Genomic DNA, 25,398 nt, shown 5'->3' with positions numbered 1-25,398 from the left:
ATATTTCTTTTTTTGTCTAACTCAGATATGAATATGGTTTGTGTATCTCCTTTTCTCCTATTCCCTGTTTATAATCAAATAATCTTCAGTGGTGGTACCCCAATTTCAAAAATTCAGTCTTTCCCTCTTTTCCCCTTTCATAGCATGACCTATAAGAAGGCCTCCAAGCTATCAAGTAGATTAGTGAACAATATATGGAATGAGATGGAAAATAATTGGATAAAATGAGAAAATGAGAAAACATGTATTTGTTGCATTGTGTACTAATGGACAGAATATTTACATCAATGAAATCAGAGATCTATGGAAATACTTAAATATTTGGACAATTCAGCTATTCTAATTCCATCTCTTAAATGCAATCAACACTTTTCTGATTCTATGTTTAGAGAAGATAGAAGCTCTAGTTCATTCAGCATTGTAACTTTTAACTTATTAAGTATCTATGACATAGTAGTAAGTAAGGCATTAGAGGAGAAAGGTATAAACATATGTCAAGTGCCTACTTCATTTATTTAAATTTATAGAATAAAACAAGCATTTCCATGACATAGTATAATAAAAAAGATTGCACAAGAAATTGCAAATCTATTTTGCACAACTTGCTATTCTAAAAATATGTACAATAAAGTTATCATATAAATTTATTTTTTCATTTTTCCCTTTTCCCCACACTAGAAATGGCTACATTTGGCACAAGTATGTAAACATACATATACATATACATACATGCACATATACGTACATGTATATGTGTGTGTATGTGTAAGTTATTCCATACCTACTTTATTCCAGGTACTTTGCTAAGTACATCACAATCTTATCTCATTTGAGTTTCACAATAAGCTTAGGAAGTACATGCTATTATGGTCCCCATTTGAAAATTGAGGAAATTGAGGCATTCAGAGATTAAGTGATTTGCTATGGGTCACACAGGTAGTAAATATCGAGGCTGGCTTTGAACTTAGGTCTTCTTGACTCCTAATTTAATGTTCTATCTATGGGTCAAATAAAGATTAACTGTCCATGTCTTTGTAAGCATATGCTGATTTCTCCATTAATTTATGGTTTTCTCAAGAATGTAAAGCTTCTACTAGCTAGGAGATAGATAAATAGATTTTTATTTTAATATTTGCTATCTCCATGCCATGAGTTCTTAACAAAACTTCACTTGGGTTCTTCATAAATTCTTATTTATGAGACTGATTTGGAAAGTCCTTAACATAGAACTATAAAATTTTAGTATTCCAACAAACCTTAGAGATCATTTTGGGCAGAAGTTCTTGACCTTTTTATGTGTCATGAACCCCTTTGAAAATATGGTGAAGGCATAAACCATCACAAAATAATTGAATTCCTTGTTACTTGCAACATTATTTTTTTGATGTCTATTTTTTTCCCCCTGAGGCTGGGGTTAAGTGACTTGCCCAGAGTCACACAGCTAGGAAGTGTTAAGTGTCTGAGACCAGATTTGAACTCCAGTCCTCCTGAATTCAAGGCTGGTGCTCTATCCACTGCGTTACCTAGCTTCCCCTGTCTATTTTTTTTTTTTAATGAAATTTGGTTTATGCTTTGTGGACACCTGGAAAGAACATTGTGTTATACCATGTGATAGACTCACTATAATGACTAAATGAAATTGAGATAATCTCTCTCTCATGCTTTTCTGTTTGTTTGTTTAACTATGCTCTCTTTTTTAGTGCTTCAAATGTGAAGGCCACCGTTGAAAATGGAAATTGTTATCATATGAACCTCAAAGTAGTCCTGATGACATTACAGCAAAAGACTTTGTATTGGGTTACAGACCAGAAGTGGAATCTTTAGCTGTTCTCCAGAAATAAAGTACTTATTTTTCAATAACACAAAGAGATACTTGCTATAATATATATATTTTTTCTTTTTACATTTTCATGCCTGGAGAAAATTCAAACAGGAAGTAGAAATAGAGTTTAGTAACAGACTGGGGAGGATAATCAGATAGGTAACAACTCTAGCATGCAATTCATTTTTACTACACATCTGTTCTTTCATTTTTACCTTCTTTGTGATAAAATAGTCCTTTTATAATGCATATGATAAACCTACTATATTTCCATAATATCATGCACAAATGGTTTAGATACTGTCATTATAGGCTGACTTTTCAGTAAACAAATGTACAATGCAGTTATAGTGTACCTTAAAGCAACCATATTTTGATTTTTTTTTTTTTTTTTTTTTTTTTGCTTTTCATTTCTCAAAATGAATGTGGAAATCACTGCCAGGTGTATTGATCTTACAGTTGCTAGAATATTATGAGTTTTCTTTTGTTTTTCTTTTCTTTTTATTTTTGCCATACTGAAAAACTAAGAAAAAATACATCAAGTAACCTATTGTTTATGATCTCTGAAAGAGATTTCTTTTTCATGCCTGTCATGTATCTTAACTAAAATCATGTTAAGAGAACTATTGATTATTAAATGAGTTTAATGATTTAATGGCTTAAAGAATTTCTTCCCCTATAATTGCTCTATGCTCTTCATAATATGACATACTATCATGGATTAAGTTTATGCTCAGTTCAATCTTGACTCAACTTTCATATTTTTAAGTTAATGTTAAGAATATTCCATGTACAAATGTCAATGATAGGGAAAAGTCCATAACTTGCTACCAAAAATCCTTTAAGTAGAATAGATGACTGAATAATATTGGTTTAATGGTATGGCTAATATTCCAACAATAATAATATATTAGGGAAACAAGAGTTGGCATCCTAACACTCTCATCTTAAATGTGAAGTAATAGGAGTCCACAGAGGTGCAATAATGAATCAAGGTCACATAGTTCTGTAATGACAGAAAGAACATTAAAAGAATCATGATTTTTAGAAAAAAATGTTTACCTTAAACCTTTCTGATTTTTTAAAAACAAGCTGTGATATAACACGGAGAGGAAATGTTTTTTTTTCCCCAATTGGGGATTAGTTAAACATGTTTTGGTGCATGAATATAATGGAATATCACTATGTGGAAAAAAAATAGCCAGTATGAGGAATAATGAACAGCATGAACTGGTGCAAAGTGAAATAAACAAAACCAGAAAAAACAATATATAATTTTTGGTATCAATGATACCAATAATCTAAATGGAACAAATGACAAAACAAGTGAAAAAAAATGTGGTAAAATTTTAATGACCAAGCTGAGAAACAAAGGAACAGTACCAGATTATACTTCCTTTTCTTCTTTTCCAGGGAGGGAAATATGGTTGTGAAATTTTGTGGGTAATGTTGATATCAGTTAATAGTTCTTAGTTTTGATATATTTTAAAAAATCATTTTCATAAAGAGATGGATTTTGGGAGAGAAGTAAGGAAAAATATTGAGAATGAAGATAATGCAAAACCATTATCATTAAATGTTTTCAAAAGAATAAAATTTCTAATATTTAAAGTTTGTTGGGAACTGATAACAACCTATAAGTTTGTTCCCCAATTGACAAGTGATAAAAAATTATGAACAATTTTCAAAAAACAGAACTACAAAATTTCAATAACTGTGAAAAAAATCAATAATAATTGGAGAAGCAGAAAACAAATAACAAGAGTAATCAAAGAACAACAACCCAAAGTTGGGTCTCATTCAACTTAGCTCTTTGTTGGAATGATCATAAGAAGGAAAGCCCATCACCTTTATTACTAATAAACCATTCTGAAAAACTCTTTGGAATTGTCCACAAAAAGTTAATAAATCATTCCTACTCTACCTTAGAGATTCACTGACTGGCACTATAACCAAAGGAATTTATTGATAGCAAATAAAGACTTGTAAAATATCTGTAGCAATATTTTTTTTTGTGATAACAGAAAGCTAGAAACAAAATATTTGGCAAATAATTGAGAACTTAGTGATTAATTAATGGTATATGGATATAATGTATGAAGTGAATTACTAAATTAGAAAATTGAGCCAATAATCCCTTTCTATGGAAAATGTGACTATTTTAATGCAGTCATGGCCACTGAAAGCATTCATACTTTGTAATAATAGAGATATACAAATTTTTTTGATTTTCCCAGTACAGAAGCCTTTGAAGAACAGAAGATAGCACACTGAAGTAGTCTAATCTCTTTACAATTCTCAATCTGGATCATTTTCAGATCTTTTATTTATATGATGTATTTTAGATGCCATTTCAGTTTTAATTATCAATATGAAGATGCTTAATTGAACTTGCAAGAAAAATAGCAATTTGGATTGGCTGCAATCTCTCATGCTGTCAGGCATTTTGGCATGTCAGTCAATAGGACTGATTATCTGAAGTTGATTATAAATCACTTTGTATTGACTGTCATGTTTAACCCTAATTGGAATAGTGTATATGGAACAGACATTTAGTTAATGCTCTTCAGGTTTAGCATTCATATCCTCTAGTATAACACGATTGAAATTTCCTTACTATATATTTTTTCTTATAAATATATATATATAATTTTTCTTATTACTCTTTCTGGGACTAGGCCTAAGGAATACTTATGGCCCATATGCTACAATTGACTCTTTTGTACATCAATCTGTCCTTCTAGTAAGAGCCAGAGAGGACCTTCTCCAAAACACAAAACATGTTGACTTAATAATGAAATGAATTTATAAAATATGAATAAAACTACTTTATTATCTTCAAAAATGATGAATATAAAAATAGAATCTTTAGTTACTGTATTTTAATGTAATGGAAACCATATTTTATTGTTTTTAGTCTTCTTACATCTTACTGTCCTTCACATTCTCTATGATCCAGTAAAAGTGGCCTTCATATCATTCCTCTAATAAGATACTACATTTCCCACTTCGTGAGTTTCTTTCTGTTCCCAGTGCCCCAAACTGTTTTCTTCCTTGTCTTTTCCTCCTGATTTTTTCAAGTTTCATATGATATACTACCCTTTTATAAGAAACCTTTCCTTTTCTCCTTTAATGCTAGTGCCCTCCCTCTGAATAGAGTCCAGTTTATGTTATATACATTTCGTTTGTGCATAAGTCTCTGTACATTGTCTCTTCCAATATATTGTAAGTTATTCAAGGTCAGGGACTGTTTTCCCTTTTTATTCTCTATGCTTAACACAATTCTTGATAAATAGTAGGTGCTTAATAAATTCCTGTTGATGGATTTGACAATAAAAATAGGTTTAATAAAAGTGAATTTGAAAAATTAACTTCATCACAAATAGAATAATTGTGCATATAGACCTAAACAGAACTACAGAAAAAAATGAAATTAACTTCCAGAAATCATAAGGTCTAGTATTCCAATTTCAGATAACCAGTACACTCAGTCATGTTTTCTTTTTTAATTTAATTTTTCAACTAACAAAAATCTATTTTCTTTTCTTATTCTTCTATGATGGTGGTAGGATGGGGGAAGGGAAAAAAAGTTGTCAAAACTATGTAAGCATAGTGAGACAAAACAAATTTATACATTGGCCATTTCTAAAAAGAGTGTCTCAATCTGTGTACTGAATTCATTATTTCTGTCAGGAGGTGAGTAGCATATCTCACCATCTGTCCTCCAGAGTCAAGGTTTATCATTGTTTTTAAGTCTTCCAAAGTTGTTTATATTTACAATGTCATTGTTATTATATAAGTTTTTCTCTTTCTTCTAATTTTACTTTGCATAAGTTCATACAAATCTTCCCAAGTATCTCTGAAATTATCTTCTTCATCATTATAGTGCACTAGTATTCCATTACCTTCATTTGCCATGATTTGTACAACTATTGCTCAGTTGAAGAGTATTCTTTTAGTTTCCATTTCTTTATCACCACAAAAAGAGCTACAAGAAATACTTTAACACATATAGGACCTTATTCTCTTTGATTTCTCTGAGCTATAGAGTCTGTAGTGATATTGCTAGGGCAAAGTTTTATAACTTGTGGGAGCACAATTCTAAATTGTTTTCAAGAATAGTTGGACAAATTCACAGCTCCAACAAAAATAAAGTCTTTTCCTGCAGTCCTGCCAGTATTTTTGATTTTCCTTTTTTGGGGAAGGGGTCAGTTTTGCTTATCTGATGTATGTGAGGTAGAACCATAGAACTAACTCCTTTGCAGTTTTCTATTATCAGTGATTTGAACATTTTCCCATATGATCATTTGATAATTTGTGTTTCTTTTGAAAACTGCCATTTAATATTCTTTGAACACTTATCAGTTGAAAAAAAAGTTTCTTATTTTATAAATTTGAATCCATTTCTTATATATTGTGGAAATGAAATTTATAGGAGAAAAATGCTGCAAAGAATTTTTCCCAGTTACCTTTCTCTCTTATTTTAGTTATATTAGCTTTTTTGGGGGAGCAAAATATTTTTATTTTTATTTAATCAAAAATTTTCATTTTACCTTAGTCTATAATACTTGTTTACCCATTGTTTGGTCATGAACTTTTCATCTATACATTGAAAGCTATATATATTTTTTTGCTTTGTTTATTAAAACAGTCTTTATGTCTAAGTCATGTATCCTTTTTGGACACATTTGTGTCCAAATTTGGACACAGTTTTGGCATAAAATGTTAAATGTTATCTATATTTACTTTCAATAAAACTATTTTCTAGTTTTCCAGCAAATTTTCTCCATGAATAGCAAATTCTTCATCAAGTAGCCAGGGTATTGGATTTTACTGAGTATAGGGTAATAGACTCATCTGCTTCTATATGTTATGCATCAAATCTTTTCCATTGATCAACCTGTATTCTTAATCAGTGACAAGTCATTGCAATAATTCCTGTTATGGAATAGAATTTGAAATCTGCTTTTGTGAGGTCTTCTTCCTTCTTACTTTTTTATTCCTCTATTTTTTTCCCTTAAGATTCATGAGTTTTTGTTCCTTCAAATAAATTTTGCTATTTTTCTTACTCTATAAATTATTTCTTTGTAGGTTAATAGATAAGGCATTGAGTAAGTAATTTAATTTAGATAGTGTTGTCATTTTATTATATTGATCTAGCCTATGAATAGTTAATATTTTTCTAATTATTTAGGTTTGTATTTTTATGCAGTATTTCACAGTTGTATTTATGTAGTTCCTGTGTTTTTCTTGGATGGAAGAATCCCAAATAATTTATTATCTAATTATTTTAAGTATAATTCCCTTTCTATTCTTGCTAGATTTTGCTGGTGGTATACAAAAAATGCTGATGATTTATGGGAATTTATTTTATGTCCTGCAAATTTATTAATTATTTCAAATAATTTTAGTTGAATTTTAATCTAGGGTTCTCTGAGCCATATTATCATCAGCAAAAAAATCATTTTTTTCTATATTTAAAGTCTTCATTTTGTTTTTAATATTCCTTGTATCATAGACAAATTGTCTTTTTTTGAGTTCTTACTTCATTTTTTCCATGAATTCTAGTTGAACTTATGTTCAATATGTGTTTTTTCTTTGAGAATTTGCTTGCAGATGTTTTAGAATCATTGTGTTCTATTCTTATAAATTTGCATCTTGGGATCCCTGTCATTATAAAAGCTATTTATGTTTGGAATCTTTTTTCTGTATACTCATTCTTCCAGCTTTGACTCCTGTATTAGATCTTTGTGTTAGCATTAGGCTCTGCACAGGTCTAGAGAGAAAGCCAGAACTTTGATACATCTTTATTTTGTATTGGATCCTGCTATTACTTTCTGAGTATAAGTTCTGTAGTACACTCAAAGATCTCAGGGCCCAATCAGGTTGATGACTTGCAAAATTTCATTGCACCCAAAGCCCTTTTTAGTTAGATTTATATGCCATTGAGCACATTTTGGTCTGAGTTTTCTTCCTTGGTTACTTCATTAAATGTTTTAGTATGCTAAGATGACAGGAAAAACTAATGATGAATGTTGGAGGGGATGTGGGAAAACTGGGATACTGATGCATTGTTGGTGGAATTGTGAAAGAATCCAGCCATTCTGGAAAGGAATTTGGAATTCTGTCCAAAAAGTTATCAAACTGTGCATATTCTTTGACCCAGCAGTGCTACTACTGGGATTATATCCCAAAGAAATACTAAAGAAGGGAAATGGATCTGTATGTGCCAAAATGTTTGTGGCAGCTCTTTTTATAGTGACTAGAAACTGGAAAATGAATGGATGCCCATCAATTGGAGAATGGCTGGGTAAATTATGGTATATGAATATTATGGAATATTATTGCTCTGTAATAAATGACCAGCAGGATGAACACAGACAGGCTTGGAGAGAATTACATGAATTGATGCTGAGTGAAATGAACAGAACCAGGAGATCATTATATACTTCAACAACAATACTGTATGAAGATGTATTCTGATGGAAGTGGATATCTTCAACAAAGAGAAGATTTAGTTCAGATCCAATTGATCAATGATGGACATAATCAGCTACAGCCAGAGAAGGAACACTGGGAAATGAGTGTAAACTGTTTTCATTTTCATTTTTCTTCCCAGGTTATTTTTACCTTTTGAATCCAATTCTTCATATGCAACCAAAAAAATTCAGTTCTGCACACATATATTGTATCCAGGATATACTATAGCATATTTAACATGTATGGGAATTCCTGCTATCTAGGGAAGGGAGTGGAGGGAAGGAGGGGAAAATTTGGAGCAGAAGAGAGTGCAAGGGATAATGTTGTAAAAAATTACCCATGCATATGTACTATCAAAAAATGTTATAATTATAAAATTAATTAAAAAAAAGAAAAAATGTTTTAGTTTGGGTTGGAGCTTAATTCAGGCCTTGCTACAGAGTTATGACCACACACTTGCTATTTACATCTGTTCCAACTGTTTGCCTAATAGACTGGACTGTGTACTAGCCTGTATTCAAGCCTCTGGCTGTTCTTTGCCCTGATCTTCCAAACCTAAGTTCAGGTCTTTTCTTCAGTTCATACTGGTTCTGGGACCTAAATCTAATATAAATGATTGAACTGCCATTTGCTTCCTGTTGCAGCTTTTTGTATAATATTGGGCCCTACCAATATTATTGGACCTCTTCTTGATATTCTCCATAGCTGAAGCCAGCTCAGTCTCTACAATGGAAGGTTCCACATGGAAGTCTTCTAGCCATACCTTTTCCTTTGTGTCCATAGACACCTTTCTGTCTTCTTATGCCAATAAGTTCAATAAAATGATTTACTGTGATTTATGTTGTTGTTGTTATACTTCTTAATCAAGATTTGGTCTATTGCTTTTCCTAAATCTCTCTTATAGTAGTTATAGGGAAGAGCTGAGCTTTACTGCTTCTTCCTACTTTTTTATCTTGACTGGTCAAGATTTTTTAAATGTCCATTTTAAAAACAAACCTATATAACTATGTTTTCTTAGTTTGTAGTACTATATTTCACACTGTGATATAATATATCAATACTGTCTACAGCACTATATACCAAGAAAGAAAGAGAAAGTATTTTTTATTAAAGCTTTTAATTTTCAAAACATATGCATGGATAATTTTTCAACACTGATCCTTGCAAAACCTTATGTTCCAAATTTCCCCCTCCATCCCCCACCCCTCCCCTAGATGGCAAAAATTCAATATATATTAAATGTGTTAAAATATGTTAAATCTAATATATGTGTACATATTTACATAATTATCTTGCTGCACAAGAAAAATCAGATCAAAAAGAAAAAAATGACAAAGAAAACAAAGAGCAAGCAAACAACAAGAAAAAGAGTGAAAGTGTTATGTTGTGGTCCACACTCAGTTCCCAAAGTCCTGTCTCTGCGTGCAGATGGGCTCTCTTCATCACAAGATCACTGGAACTGGCCTCAATCATCTTATTATTGGAAAAAGACATGTCCATCAGAATTGATCATTGTATAATCTTATTGCTATATATAATGATCTCTTGGATTTGCTCATTTCACTTAGCATCAGTTCATTTAAGTCTCTCCAGGCCTCTCTGAAATCATCCTGCTGATCATTTTTTATAGAACAACAATATAACATTCATATGCCTTTTTGAAGCAAGTTTAAGCATCCTCTTTTGTTAGGACCAAATATCACATCTATAATGTTGAACTCTTTAGAAAAAAAACACAAAAATAGCTGTCTTTTATATCGGAGAAAATGGGTTCCTTTCTAACCCACAACTTCTTTAGTCCTTATTTCTGGAGGCTGAAAACACAGTTGTTACTCCAAATGAGGAAAATGGAGAAAATTTCATTCCCTTCTTTGATGTATCATAATTATTACCCCATAATGGCTATAAGCCATCCCTGTCTTCTTGTAATGAAACAAGGAAGCTAGCATTGGTTGTCAGTCCTGTCAAGCTTCTATGGATCCAACCATTAGTGTGAATTTTATTCTTTTTTTTATTCTCAATATAAGAACTAATCTCTTATTATGATATTCAGTCACTCAACTCCCACTGTTATCATTCAGTGTTCATTAGATCTACTCGTTTTCCTCTCCTAACAGTGATGACCCTAGAATTTCTCCTTTATCAACCAACATACCAGTCTAATATCTCTGCTAATCCAACTGGCATTTTTTTTACTGGCATTTGAGAGAAAAATTGATTCCTTTTAATCACAGGACTCTTTAGGGTAGTATCCTCAATCAGTTTTTTTTTTTTCTCATCTCATGTCTAACAATTATTGCTTCTCATCCCCAATCATAAATCCTTGTTCTCTTATCTAGATGCATTTCTGTTCTTTTCTCCTTCCCATATAGCTTTTCCTTGCCCTTTCACTACATAGTCTAGAACTCATGTTGTATCATTAATAAATTTCTCTTGATTCTATTCCTCTTTCTCTCCTTCCCTTTTTATCTTCTTATGCCTTCATAGATCACGCAAATTTGACAAAAAAATCCATCCTCTGGTCAATCTTTTTGTTGGTACCTTCTCTCATGGACCCTGACATGCTGGACTAGGGAAGAGTAGAGCTACTACTTTCTCCTTACTATAGCTTCCAGACCTTTCATATATCACTGTTACACATTAATTTCCAACTGTCTATATCACTCTATCAATATTCTTGTGAAGGTTTTTTTTTTTTTTTTTAAACTGGTATCCATATCATTCTTCCTCTTTTCTCAAGGAATTCAATACTGGGACCATAGTTTTTCTACACAACTTAATCTGTGCCATAAACTTAGAGACTTGAATATTTATAATGATGTCTATTGGAATACTCAAACCTTCTAGCTCAGCACTTCTCATCACTAAATTCCTGTGACTTATATAAATTTAGATCTGAAAGGACCATAGAGATAATCAAGTTTTTTCCCATCATTTTACTCATGAGGAAACTGAAGTAGAGGGAGATTAAGTGATTATCCCCCATAACAAAAAACAAGTAAGTGTCTAAATCATCATCTGAAAATTTAAACAGATCTAATTTAAACAAAGAAACAAGGTTGTTTAGTGCATAGAAAAACGAGTCTAAAATTCTAAGTTTAAATACTGATCCAGATATTTACTTAATATATGACCCTAGGCAAATCAGTTAACATATCTGGGCCTCAATCTTCTTATCTTAAAATGGGGATAAAAATAAGACATTCTTTATAGGACTGTTGTGAAAATCAAATGAGAAAATGTAGATAACATATTTTATAAACCTTGAATTCTAAATGTAAATATGAGCTATTATTATTTTTAGGCAGGTTGCCTAAGCAATTTCCTCCTATAGTTAATGAAAGTTAAATTATTTTTCTATTCACTTTGCCAAGGCCACAATATAAAATGTTGTGTTTAGGATACAAAAATAGAATCTTCATCGATTCGTTATTGGCAAATAACGACAAAGTTTGACAAAGTTATTTACCCATTTTATACTCTTTTCTTCACCAGGTCCACTAAAACAAGGCAAAGAACATGAGATGAGCAAAAGGATCATCTATAATATAATCTTGAAGATGGCACTCTTCATTTCCTAACATTTGCACTGCTTGCATTTTACCCCTTTATTACCATGTCCTCGCTTTCATTCTCTCTCCACTTAAAAAACTAACTATAAAGAAACTCATGATCACTGAGATTGCATCAGTCTAGATACTTATGCCTTTTAAGTTCTCTCAATTACTTCTATCCTTCTAATTAGAAAGGCTGAAGAGGACAGCAAAACATTCTTCTCCAATACCCCATTTCAATAGGTATCATACGTCCTGATAATTCTTCATTTCCTACCAGCTATATTGCTTGGATTCAGCTCCACTAGTGTTATGTTCCTGCTTTGGCTATGTTCTCCCCCTACTTCCTGTCATTTTGCAGCTTCTGTTTGCATGTTATCTTTCTCCAGTAGATTGAAAGCCCCTTGAGGGTAGAGATTTCCTTTTTTTTTTTTTTTTTTTTTTTTTTTTTTTTGTATCACTGCTGTGCCTGGTACATAATAGGAGTTTAATAATTGTTAATCCTATTGTAAAGGAGGAGATTAATAAATGAAAAAGAAAAAGGCAACATTTAAATTTGTTCATCTATAAATACTTCCACCAGGGTAACACCCATGGTGGCATGTACCATATTTTTTTCCCAGTGATGATTCAATTTGACACATACATGCTGCTTTACATGAATTTGATGTGTCAGGATATGTGACATGAAGGAACCAGACACAATTAACTCAATTTGGTATAATGTACTGTCAACTCACCATTGTAAGGAAATGTTGCTCTTTGCCAAGTTGGTTATTTTTAGAAAAAGGGGGATATTTTGTGGATGGAATGAGGTGAATATAATTGATTGTGCATGAGTTGAGGATGAGTAACCCTTTGAGGGAAAACCTGCCACAAATATATCAGCATACTTTAAAAAGATCCACCAAATAGGCAGCCCATACTTGGTCTTTACAGATGTTTGCCCTGATTCTAAATTGAAGTGGCTGACATTTCTTCTGTATTTCTTTAATGACCTTAAGAAGAGAAACTAGTCTGTTGTTTTTCTCCTCAAAGACCGATTGACTATATAATCTTTTCTAACTCTAGGAAACTCTCAGGTGTCTTTTTTCTAGTCAAATTCTATCACATTTCATCATAATGTTTTATTTATAATTAATTATCAAAGAGGGAATTTTTAAATTTCCATTGTTTAAAGCTCAGTATGGGGAAAACTTCCTTTAAAATTTGGAATACAAATTAACTGCTCTCCAAGGTTTTTTTTTTATTTAGACAATCATATATGCTCTTTGTGAACAAGCAGTTTTAAAGAATAAAATTCCCTCTTTGGGAAAAAATAAATCTACTCTTATCAAAAGCAACAAAAACTTAAAAACTACAATAAAAATATCCAAGACTAATATCTCCTCTTGTAGTCATTACAAACTAGAATATATGTTTATATATATATATTTTATATATATATATATTTACATGCCTTACTATGTCATAACAACAAGAAGAAGCAACAATACTGGCAACAACAAAAATTGTGTTTGAAAATATAGATAAGGAAATATCTATATCATTTTTGATGATCAAATAATTTACTATTTTTAAGGACTAAAATTTTTTTAATGAATTTTGAAAACAAATCTTTTAATAATCAAGGAGAAAATAATTATAGCAAAAATTTAACAGGTCATTCAGCTTTATAAAGATAATAAAATATCTGTCAGTCAATCCTGGTAAAGTCACTTAATTTCTCTTGTTCTAAGTAGTTAACAAAATAGGAAAGTTCAACTGGAATATTTTTAAGGTCTAGCTGGAAGTCTATGATTCTAAGATGTATATGGTATATAATAATTAATAAACCAATTATTGTCATTCAATCATTTTCAGTCATGTCCAGTTCTTTATTTGGGATTTTCTTGGAAAAGATATTTGAGTGATTTTTCATTTCCCTCTCCAGATCAATTTACAGATGAAGAAACGGAAGCAAACAGAGGTAGGAGACCTACCGATTCCTTCTCCAATTCATTTTACAGATAAGAAAATTGAAGCAAATGGGTTTAAGAAATTGGTTAGCCAACTCTGAGATACCACTACACACCTGTCAGATTGGCTAGAATGACAGGGAAAGGTAATGCAGAATGTTGGAGGGGATGTGGGAAAACAGGGACACTGATACATTGTTGGTGGAATTATGAATATATCCAGCCATTCTGGAGAGCAATTTGGAACAATGCTCAAAAAGTTATCAAATTGTGGGTATGCACTTGATAATGGTGCACTATTTCAAAGTCCGATTCTTTTTGTACAGCAAAACAATTGTTTGGACATGTATACGTATATTGTATTTAATTTATACTCTAACATATTTAACATGTATTGGTCAACCTGCCATCTGGGGGCGGGGAGGAGGGGAAAAATTAGAACAAAAGGTTTGGCAATTGTCAATGTTGTAAAATTACCCATGCATATATCTGGTAAATAAAAACTATTAAAATTAAAAAAAAAAAGAAATTGGTCACTGTCACACAGCTAGTAAATGTCTGAGGCTAGATTTGAACTCAGGAAGACTCCAGATCCATCATTCTACCCACTTTTTACTCAACTACCTCAATAAATCAATAGTTTTCAGCAAACTTTATTGGATTGATTATTACATTTTTTTAATGATTTAGGGATTACTTTCATGGTGGACATTAGAGAGAGAAACATTTTTGCTTTATCACATTAGCGTATTTTCGAGCATCTGCTTTTTAAAGAAAGTAACACCTTTGTAACCATTAAAACTATTTGCATAATTTAAGATATGAAGGCTTCCTAAATTTGTTTTTGTATTTCATAGTCTATATAAATGTATGTGCTACTAATTTTGAAAGAAGAACAAAGCCCCTGTGAGACATATTGTAGATGTTAATGACATTGTTAAAATGATGACAGATTGCTTTAATGGTAGATATGCACTTAATTGGAGGAAGTCTAACAAAATGCTCTATTTCATATTTCTTAAAAGAGTCAGTCAAGAGCCATCCTCCATTTACAATCCTGTCTTAACTCCACATCATAATGCATGTAGAGGATCATAACTGATAGACGTTGCAAGAAGCATGTATTCATGCACTGCACATTCTTTCAGACAACCCATTAAATTGTGTTTGTTAACCTTTAATTCAGATGTCTGCAATAAGATAATATAATGTAAAACACAAGTCAATGGAGGGTCGTAAAGCTGTTTCTGCTACAGTTTTTATTATCCTGTTAGTCAATGCTAAATGCAGTTACACCCTGAAGCAAGTCTTGTATAAAAAGTACAATGTCAATATATTATGATACAAACTTAACCTATAAAATCAATAGCAAATATTAGATTTGTTTCCCAGAATGTACTAAAATTCAGCAATTCATATTGAATATTATCATGATCCTATGAAAATTAACTCCTCTCTCTTATTTAGAAAATACTTGGTCATTTTTTTGATTTGTCATTTATCTTAGACTTCTATAGAATCTATCATGTTAGCAATTATGTTGTCTAGCCTCCTTATTTGACAGATGAAAAAAATTATACCAAAAGAGGTTAAGTTATTGATCAAAGCCACACAACTAGTTTCAGAAAGAGCTAAAACTAGAACCCAAGTTTCCTGAATCTCATTAAACATTCTTTCCATTTTACCATGTTTCCTAAGAAATATACTTTAGTTTACCTCAAGAAAAATCTAGATAGAATGATCAATAGAAGGAAAGTAATAATGAAACTACTGGTATTCTTTCCCCTATACACACACACACACACACACACACACACACACACAAACTCTTATTTATTTTATTAGTCATTCCCTCATCATTTTCAATCTCTTCCTCTTTTGGTAATTCCCCTTTTACCAACATATCCAAGTCTCTTTTATCCTAAAAAGGAATGATATTTTGATTCTGACATCTTTAATGCTATTGTGATACATACATACACACATTTATATATATGTATAATGTGCTTGTATGTACATACATATGTAACACATATGGTGTTGTCTGAGATACAAATAAATGCATATATAAATGTATATGTATCTTAGGCAATAGCATATATATTGCATATATGCATATAATAGCATAAAAGATACAAGAATCAAAGTAATATTCACATATGCATATATAATGATTTCTAGAGCGAAGACTTTACTATATAAATATATCTATTTATAGCTATGGATAGGACACTAATAAACATTTCTATCTTTCTTTCCTTTTTCTTTCTTTCTTTCCTTTTTTATTTTTTCTTTCCTTTTTTCTTCCCTTCTTCCTTCCTTCCTTCCTTCCTTCCTTCCTTCCTTCCTTCCTTCCTTCCTTCCTTCCTTCCTTCCTTCCTTCCTTCCTTCCTTCCTTCCTTCCTTCCTTCCTTCTTTCCTTTCTTCCATTCTCTCTATTTATCTATCTACATACTTATCCTTCCAAAATTTACATATAACATTTTGTATATAGGACTACATAAATAACTTTTGTTATGATGTTATATGATATGTATATGAGACTCACTATAATCCTTTCAACTTCCATCACAATCTCAGAGGCATTCAATTCTTTATGATTGTTCTCCCTACATACCTCATCCCTTGTCAAGTCATGTAAATTTTACTTCTACATTTCTCATAATGCTACCCTTATCTATACTCACATAATGATAGCCTTCATTCAGGTCTTCATCAGCTCTCACCTAAAATGCCTTCTAAAGTATCTTTCCTGTCTCAAGTGTCTCCCTCTCTTATATATCAGGTTGTCATGTATGAAGCATAAATCTCCATGACATTCCCTTCTTGAAGAGAGGAGAAATCATGGGACAATCTGAAAAGGGATAGATTTAGAGTCCAAAACTTATGTTCAAATTGGTGACATAGATTAAACACTTCATCTCTTTGGGCTTCATTTTCCTCATCTATAAAATGAGGAGATTGGATAAGATGACCTTTAAGGTCCTTTTTGAACTTCATGAGCTCTCTACTACTTTTAAAATTGAATAAAATTTTTTTCTGTTTGGAGCTTAAAAAATTTTGCACACTCATCCCTAACCTACCTTTTAAGCCTTAATGCATATTAGTTTAGTTCAATTGCCCTTTCCTATACAAAGTTTTTTCCTGATCCTTCAATATTATTTAATATTATATGTATTCTTATCATACACAGAAATTACATTTATATACAGACAATTGGTCTATCTATCTCCGCATTGTTTTTCCCTCATTAGAATAAGGACACAAATGGTTTCTGCTTTTGTATTCTCAGAGCACTCAATATTCTTTGAATGAATGATTGAAGGCCTCTCTTTCTTATTTCTCACTCATTCCTTATCTACTTGCAATTTGGCTTCCCATGCCACTAGTCTAGTGATATCTAGTACCAGTGATATCTTAATTGTTAAATTGAATAGTCTTTTTTCACATTCATCATCCTTGACCACACTATAACTTTTGACATTTTTGACTTATCCTTTCTTCTTGATATCTCTTCCTTCCTTGGATTTTTTGGCACTGGGCTCTCCTTGTCCTCTCCTTTCTTCACAGATACAGCCACAGTCCTAATTCTGGTCCTCATTGCCTTCTGACTGTACTGGCCTGTCTGGTTTCTCCCTATTTGTATTTTTTTTCCTTTTTCTGATCCATTCTTTATAGAGATACCCAAATCATCTTTCTAATGAACAAGTCACTGCCCTGCTTCAAAGTCTCCAGGGCTACTCTATTGCTAGATCTTAGAGCAAAGAAAAGAAAAATTCCTTGAGCTCAAATTTAAGTATTTTTCCAATCTGTCCTCAAGCTACCTTTCTGATTTTATTTCTCATCACTCTTCTTCTTCCACTCTGCCTTCCAGGAAACTTGGGTAATATATTAGTTATTCCTTGTCTCATTCTCTTCTTCTCCTTCACATGCCATCACATAGATTGCTCTCATACTTGGAATGCTGAAATGTACTCTTTCCACATCTGAGTCTTCAAGACTCAGTTCAAGTGACACATCTTCTGCGAAACCTTCCCTGATTTTGCCCAATTAAAAGCTCTTTCTCAAATGTCCCTAGAACACTTAGTCTGTACCTCTCCTTTGCCTCTACCTTATTTTCCCCTTGTATTATACTTGTTTTTGTAAAAATGCATATCATTTTCTTTCCTTTCAATCCCTTCCCCAAATAAATTGAAAACTAGTTTGAAGACAGGTGCAATTATTTTACACCTTACATAAAATAAATGCTAGCTAAATGTTTGCTAACTTGATTTAAACTGAATTATGGTGGAAGAGAAATTAATTAGACTTTACCCTGGAGGTGGGTTAATATCACAATTTAACTTTCAGCAGATCCTTCAAAGAATAATTATTAACAGTTACTCAACTTCCATGGGAGTGGTTTGATTGAGGGAAAATAAATGCAATAGCAAATTTATGATTGCAAACACATAACTATATAGGAGTAAAAGAACAAACTGCATCACCCCAGAGAAACTGAACAGTGCTTTTAATCTCTTCTTGCTTCTCCCTGAAACAAAACTCGTTTTTCAATATGAAGACGTTATATGACTATAACTCGTGAAACAGCATAATTTCTTTTTTTTTTTTATTCATTTTTCCAAATTATCCCCTCCCTCCCTCCCCTCTACTCCCTCCCCCCGATGGCAGGTAATCCCATACATTTTACATGTGTTACAATATAACCTAGATACAATATATGTGTGTAAATACCATTTTCTTGTTGCACATTAATTATTAGCTTCCAAAGGTATAAGTAACCTGGGTAGATAGAGAGTAGTGCTAACAATTTACATTCGCTTCTCAGTGTTCCTTCTCTGGGTGTAGTTATTTCTGTCCATCATTGATCAACTGGAAGTGAGTTGGATCTTCTTTATGTTGAAGATTTCCACTTCCATCAGAATACATCCTCATACAGTATTGTTGTTGAAGTGTATAGTGATCTTCTGGTTCTGCTCATTTCACTCAGCAACAGTTGATTTAAGTCTCTCCAAGTCTCTCTGTATTCCTCCTGCTGGTCATTTCTTACAGAGCAATAATATTCCATAACCTTCATATACCACAATTTACCCAACCATTCTCCAATTGATGGACATCCATTCAATTTCCAGTTTCTAGCTACAACAAAAAGAGCTGCCACAAACATTTTGGCACATACAGGTCCCTTTCCACTCTTTAGTATTTCTTTGGGATATAATCCCAATAAGAGCAATGCTGGGTCAAAGGGTATGCACAGTTTGACAACTTTTTGGGCATAGTTCCAAATTGCTCTCCAGAATGGTTGGATTCTTTCACAACTCCACCAACAATGTATCAGTGTCCCAGTTTTCCCACATCCCCACCAACATTCATCATTATTTGTTCCTGTCATTTTAGCCAATCTGACAGGTGTGTAGTGGTATCTCAGAGTTGTCTTAATTTGCATTTCTCTGATCAGTAGTGATTTGGAACACTCTTTCATATGAGTGGAAATAGTTTCAATTTCATCATCTGAGAATTGTCTGTTCATATCCCTTGACCATTTATCAATTGGAGAATGGTTTGGTTTCCTATAAATTAGGGTCAGTTCTCTATATATTTTGGAAATGAGACCTTTGTCAGAACCTTTACTTTAAAAAATATTTTCCCAATTTGTTACTTCCCTTCTAATCTTGTTTGCATTAGTATTGTATCTACAGAAACTTTTTAGTTTGATGTAATCAAAATCTTCTATTTTGTGATCAATAATGATCTCTAATTCTCCTCTGGTCATAAATTCCTTCCTCCTCCACAGGTCTGAGAGGTAGACTATTCTCTGAAACAGCATAATTTCAATAGGATAAAATTTGTGATTGCTCAAAGAACAATGTAGAGATCCATGATGAGTTTAAATAGGTAGAAAATATTGCTAATGAAGAAATAGACATAAAGAAGTGATATAAAAGACAACATTAAAGAACTACATCTGGGAATGGGCTGATCATGTAACAAGAGAGAAGGATAGATGAATAACCCATATTCTTCCTTGATATCAATGAATTAAAAAAAAGATGGATGTCTGTAGTAGCTTGGGTTGTCTTCCTGCAGTAGATTTAGGGGAAAATATGAATAAGTCTCCGTGGATGAGAATCCATGGATGGAGTGTGAGCTGACCTGTTGGAGAGTTTTCCTATGTTAATGAAACCACATATGCATCAAAGTACACAGCAAATTTACAATGTGTCTTTTTATGTTCTTCATGCCTTTTATATTGTTCTATAGTGTGAATAGAGATTAAGTATGTGTATATATGTACCTATGGATATACATATATATATATATATATATAGATATAGATATAGATATAAATATAGGCATACTTGCATGTATATACATGTATGAGTGTGTATGTTCTGATATTTAATTAATTAATTATTAGATTCATCCCACATTATTTGGTTTCATTGTGAGGTAGGGAGTTATAGGATTCAAATCATACTCTGCACTCTACCCTGTGCTAATTATGACCATAAAGTCAAATAGCAGAATATTTAATTAGAATAAAATAGCTAAGCAAATAATTAGAAAGTTATGCAAAAGCCTATAGGATTCTAAATAATAATGAATAACATCTCTCACATACTTATGAATTGGTAGAAAAGAGAACAATTTCCCTCAAACTCATGCTCCAAGGTGTGGAAAGCTGACAATTTTAGTGCTATCTGCCTTGCATTATATCGCCTCTTCCTGGCTAAAATCTCATAGCTGTGACTGATCCAAGTTTCCTTTGTGCTACTCTTGTTATTAGTTCCATCTCCCATAGTTCCTTTGCATGGTCCCACTTCTCGTCTGCTGGTGGTACTGCTGGAATAGGCTGAATGACCCATATGCTTCTTTTGTATTCATGAACAAAAGAACAAGGTAAATGCCCTTCGAAGGTTGAATAAACTTCCTGTTATTAGCAGAAACAGTTCCAACCCACTCACACAACTGGGGAAAGATAGAAATTTAGATAAGACAAGGTCCCCAACTCATTTATTTTATAGACTAGCAGAAAGAAAAAGCACATACTTATAATGCATAGTAATATATCATAAATGCATTTGAGTCATGCAAAGCAAATATTGTGATGTTTGAGCAAGTTTCAGGCCATTATGAGAAGGGAATTTGGAGATGTCTTCATAGATGGAGGACTATTTGAATTGGTTTATAAAGGCCCTCTGTGGGGAACAAACAGTTTTCAGTATCTTTCCTAGCAAATACATCCTTTATTTTTATTTTTGAAGCAAACCATTGTGATGTGAATTGAGTCTATATTGCTTGTTAACCTTGACTTAACAAGTGTCTTAAACAATAAAATCATGAGGGCATATTATCAATCAAGTCAATAGGCATTTATTTAATGCTTACTATATACTGGGTACTAATTACTCCAGATTCAAAGAGCAAAAACTAGACCATATTCCCAAGAAACTATAATTTAATAGTAGATATGGTTCATAAACCATCTCAAACTAAAATATTCTAGAAATCCTACATTATTGTCTAATGTATAATTTTTATGGACCGTAAAACTGAACAAGTCATTTGACTTCTTGATACTTCTAGACAACTTTCTTAGATTATGAAAGTTATTAATATTATTTGTAGTGGGTATTTCTTCTCTGAAAGTTCCTTAAAACAATGGAAATAGCAGGTCCTCATAAAAAGAGGGAAAAAAGTTGTAGAGCACATCTTCCATTCCCATATTCTTCCCTTCTCTCCAAAACTTCTATTTTTCCATTTTTCTGTTATTATATTTTTCTTTTGTATCTAATTTGCCTTTATTCATCTTCTTTGGCTCTCATGTAATTTTTCACCTATGCTTACTGATCCAGTTTACACTAGCCAATTAAAGCAGCTTTAGCATGAGTTATCTCCCTAAAAAAATGGAATGTTGGGCCTCTCTCTGACTCTTTTGCTTGAAAATATTAACCAAACAGTACTTTCATTATTTGGTAGCACAGACTCACCCTCGAATACTGTAGCTATTTTATTTAGCTCATTCTAATATATTGAGGTGCTTCTTAGAAATGCCTGGAGGATCATACCTAAAACCAATTTCCCACATGTCAAAGTTCAGTGACTTATTTATTCACCCATAGAAGTTATTATACTATTTTTTTAAACTCTAGACTGATTTTGGAATAGCCTTCAATCAGGTAAACAAATTTAAGGATTCTTAGTCAAATCCATCATCACTTTTCTTTAGGGCTTCCCATCACTAACAATTAGCGCTGTGAGATTGTTTATATGATTTGTTCGTATAAACAGTGTCATGTCTTCCAATTAAAATGAGCTATTTGAACCACTTCAACTGATTTATTAGGAGAGTTGTCAAGTGGGCTATGTCTTTAATTAAACCCTCACAATGATTTTGGCTAGTTTAAAATTAATAAAAAGGAAATAATATATTGTAGGGATCATAAAGAATTCTAGCAAAGGGTCCTCATTTCATCAAGTTTACATTCTCAACAAACGTTACTGTATACATTTTTGAGTGCTTATTTATACACACACACACATATATGTATATATATATGTATGGGATGCACAGAAATGGATAAAAATATTATAAATTATAATAATATAAAATTTTATTTATATATATATAGATAAGAAAAATGAATTTTTTCAAAGATTTCTATTAAACTAGTGATTCTAAGAAATTTGGGTATTTTTGAGTACCTAGATGATATTTAAATGGTTTGAGATCTCTTATGAAGTCTCTTGTCTTGTCATTCCATGATAGTTAATTGTCCACTTTGTTACTCTTACTCTTATTATTTCAGACTTCTCATAGGATAGGACACTTTATATAGGCTTAGGACCAGAAGGAGCCTTAGAGGATTATCAAGCCTATACTTCTATGCTGCTATAGGAATTACTTCCTGCTAACTGACTTGTCTTTTCTTGTCTTATTGTCTACTATAGTCAGATTGCAGTCAGCCCAGGCCTTCATGTGAATATGATATTGATCTGAAAATGTTCTTATATTGAACCTGAAAATGTTCTTATAAGCCTTCCTCAAAGGTTCTGTTGGCCAGTTACATTTAAAATGTCCCCACCTTTTAGGAACAACCCTCATGGGGCATGCTAAATCAGAATTCCATTCAAGTACATAGATTTCCCTCTGCCTCCTCTTTCTGAGCATACATAGATCATCTATAATGATATCATTTAGTGCCCTCCTTTATATGCTTCTAATTTTTCTGGACTTTGCCACCATGCTTTAATGTGGTCTCATGCTGAACTTCCCCCAATACCTAATTCTTTTTATCCTGGAACTTCCATCCTCTGTAATAATTTTCTCTTTCTGAAAATCCTTTCCCCAAGACACTAAAGGTTGTATCTATTTTCTGGAATCTTATGTATATAATTAAGCACAGAATAATTTAATTCCCATATTGAAAAGTCAGGTAACTTTGGAGCAACAAACTTGGAAAGCAGGTAAAGGACTGGGACTGTTACAGGCCAGTGGACATCTGACTTCAGCCAATCAGTGCCTTACTAGCCACTATTTAGACACAAAATCTCCATCAGTAGGAAAGCCACATAGTTAAGAAGCAATGTCAAAATTATCTTCAAAAATTATTTTCACTCAATGTAATAACAACTGATATTTATATGAGAGTTTAAAAATTATCAAAGAAATAAATTTATCCTCTATTATATCTTCATGGGGGCTATTCCAACTTCCTTTCCTCTCATGTCCTTTCCTATATCCCCCCTTTTAAAAAACGATAGTATTTAATAAATCCTATTACTAATTTCTATAATAATTTTAATTATCAAGCATTCGTTTTGTCCATCTGTCCTTCTCCTCACCTAGAAAAAAAGGAAGAAGAAGAAAGAGAAGAAAATGACAAGGACAATGACAATGATTATATTAACAGTCCTCTTATATTATAAACATAGTTAAATCAAACAAATTTCCACATTGGCTATATCAAAAAAAGTTTCATTCTGCATACTTCTCCATTATCTTTCTGCTATGAGATGGGCAGAATTGTCTATTGGTCTTCTAGAATCATGATTTATTATTTACATTATTTATTATTTACATGATCAGGGTCGTAGGTTTTCTACACTTTTTTTTTCAATATTGTTGTTATGATTAAAGTTTTTTTTCCTTGCTCTGTTCATTTCACTCTATATTAGTTCATAAAACTCTTCCCAGTTATCTTTTAAAAACTTTTCTTCGTGTCTTACAGTAAAATACTCCATTATGTTAGCACACTGGAACTTGTTCAACAATTCCACAAATGCCAAGCATCTACTTAGTTTTGATTTTTTTTTATGAACACTAAAAAACACAGGAATAAATTTACCACTTTAACATGGTAAATAGTATGTATCTAAAACCAAGAGCCAGCATTATATATAATGGGGATAAAACTGGTACAGTTGTATACTTAGAGAACTCCAGAAAGTCAAATTAAATTAATTGCAACAATTATTAACTTGAGTGAAGTTTCAGGATACAAAATGCATCCACACAAAATAATATTTCTATGTAATAACAAGAAGGGCAACTATGTGGCATAGTGGAGAAAGTGCTGGGTGTGAAGTCAAGAAGATTTTCTTGGTCAGTTCAAATCAGTCCTCAGACACTTATGAGCTGTATTGCTTAACCCTGTTTGCCTCAGTTCCTCTTTTGTAAAATGAGTGGGAGAAGGAAATGCCAAACTATTCCACTATCTTTGTCAAGAAAACCCAGATGGGATCATAAAGACAGATATGACTAAAACTGAAAAAATTGAACAACAACAAAAACTGTGATGTTCTGTTGTCTCTCAATTATAATCCTTCTCTGGGAGGAGGTTTCTTTTCTGTAAATCCTTTTCTCTGTGAGCAGGTTTCTTGGGAGGCTTCTGGAGCCTCCAGCCAGAGTGAAGGAGGATGTGGGAATGAATCAGACTCTGCCTCCAAGTGTGGGTTTCTGGGTTTCCCAGAATTCAATCCTAGTTGTGAATCTCCATGAGCAGGCTTTTCCTTTAGTTCTTGTGAATCTGCTCTTGTCCAAGTGTCCCCAGTCAGCATCACAGTAGAATCTCGAATCCCCTTCTTCCTGAATCCTGGCTCCTTAAATTCTCCCAGAGAATGGGTTTGTGGGTACTCCCAGGGCTTGTGGGAACTCCTTACAGAACCAATGAGCTAGCTTCTTTAAAGGTGTTAATACCTTCAAAGATGTAAACTCCTTTTAGAAGTCTAAAGATGTATGTAAACTCATTTTAAAGGTGTGAACTAAAGGTGTGAATTCTGAGCTAGAGAACTTACCACCTAGTAAGGAACCTAACAAAAAACAATAAGAAAATGAAGTAGGAAGAAACAGCAAGGAAATTTTTTAAAAAAATAACTATAGAAGGTATAAAATATTTGGTAGTGTATTTATCAGGCTCCACAAAAGAACTTTATGACTCCAAGTATTCTATATCTATCTTGACTTTTTAGGTCTTTTTTTCAATTTCAATGAATAGGTCAATTTCATATTTTACATTTTTTTCTATTTAAATTTTTTATTCTAATATATATGTATAATCTATCAGGTATAATTGATGTAATT

The sequence above is a fragment of the Sminthopsis crassicaudata genome, chromosome 2 (genome assembly GCF_048593235.1).
Source record: "Sminthopsis crassicaudata isolate SCR6 chromosome 2, ASM4859323v1, whole genome shotgun sequence".
NCBI lineage: Eukaryota > Metazoa > Chordata > Mammalia > Dasyuromorphia > Dasyuridae > Sminthopsis > Sminthopsis crassicaudata.
The sequence above is the reverse complement of the archived record's forward strand: the minus strand, read 5'-3'. Positions refer to the sequence as shown.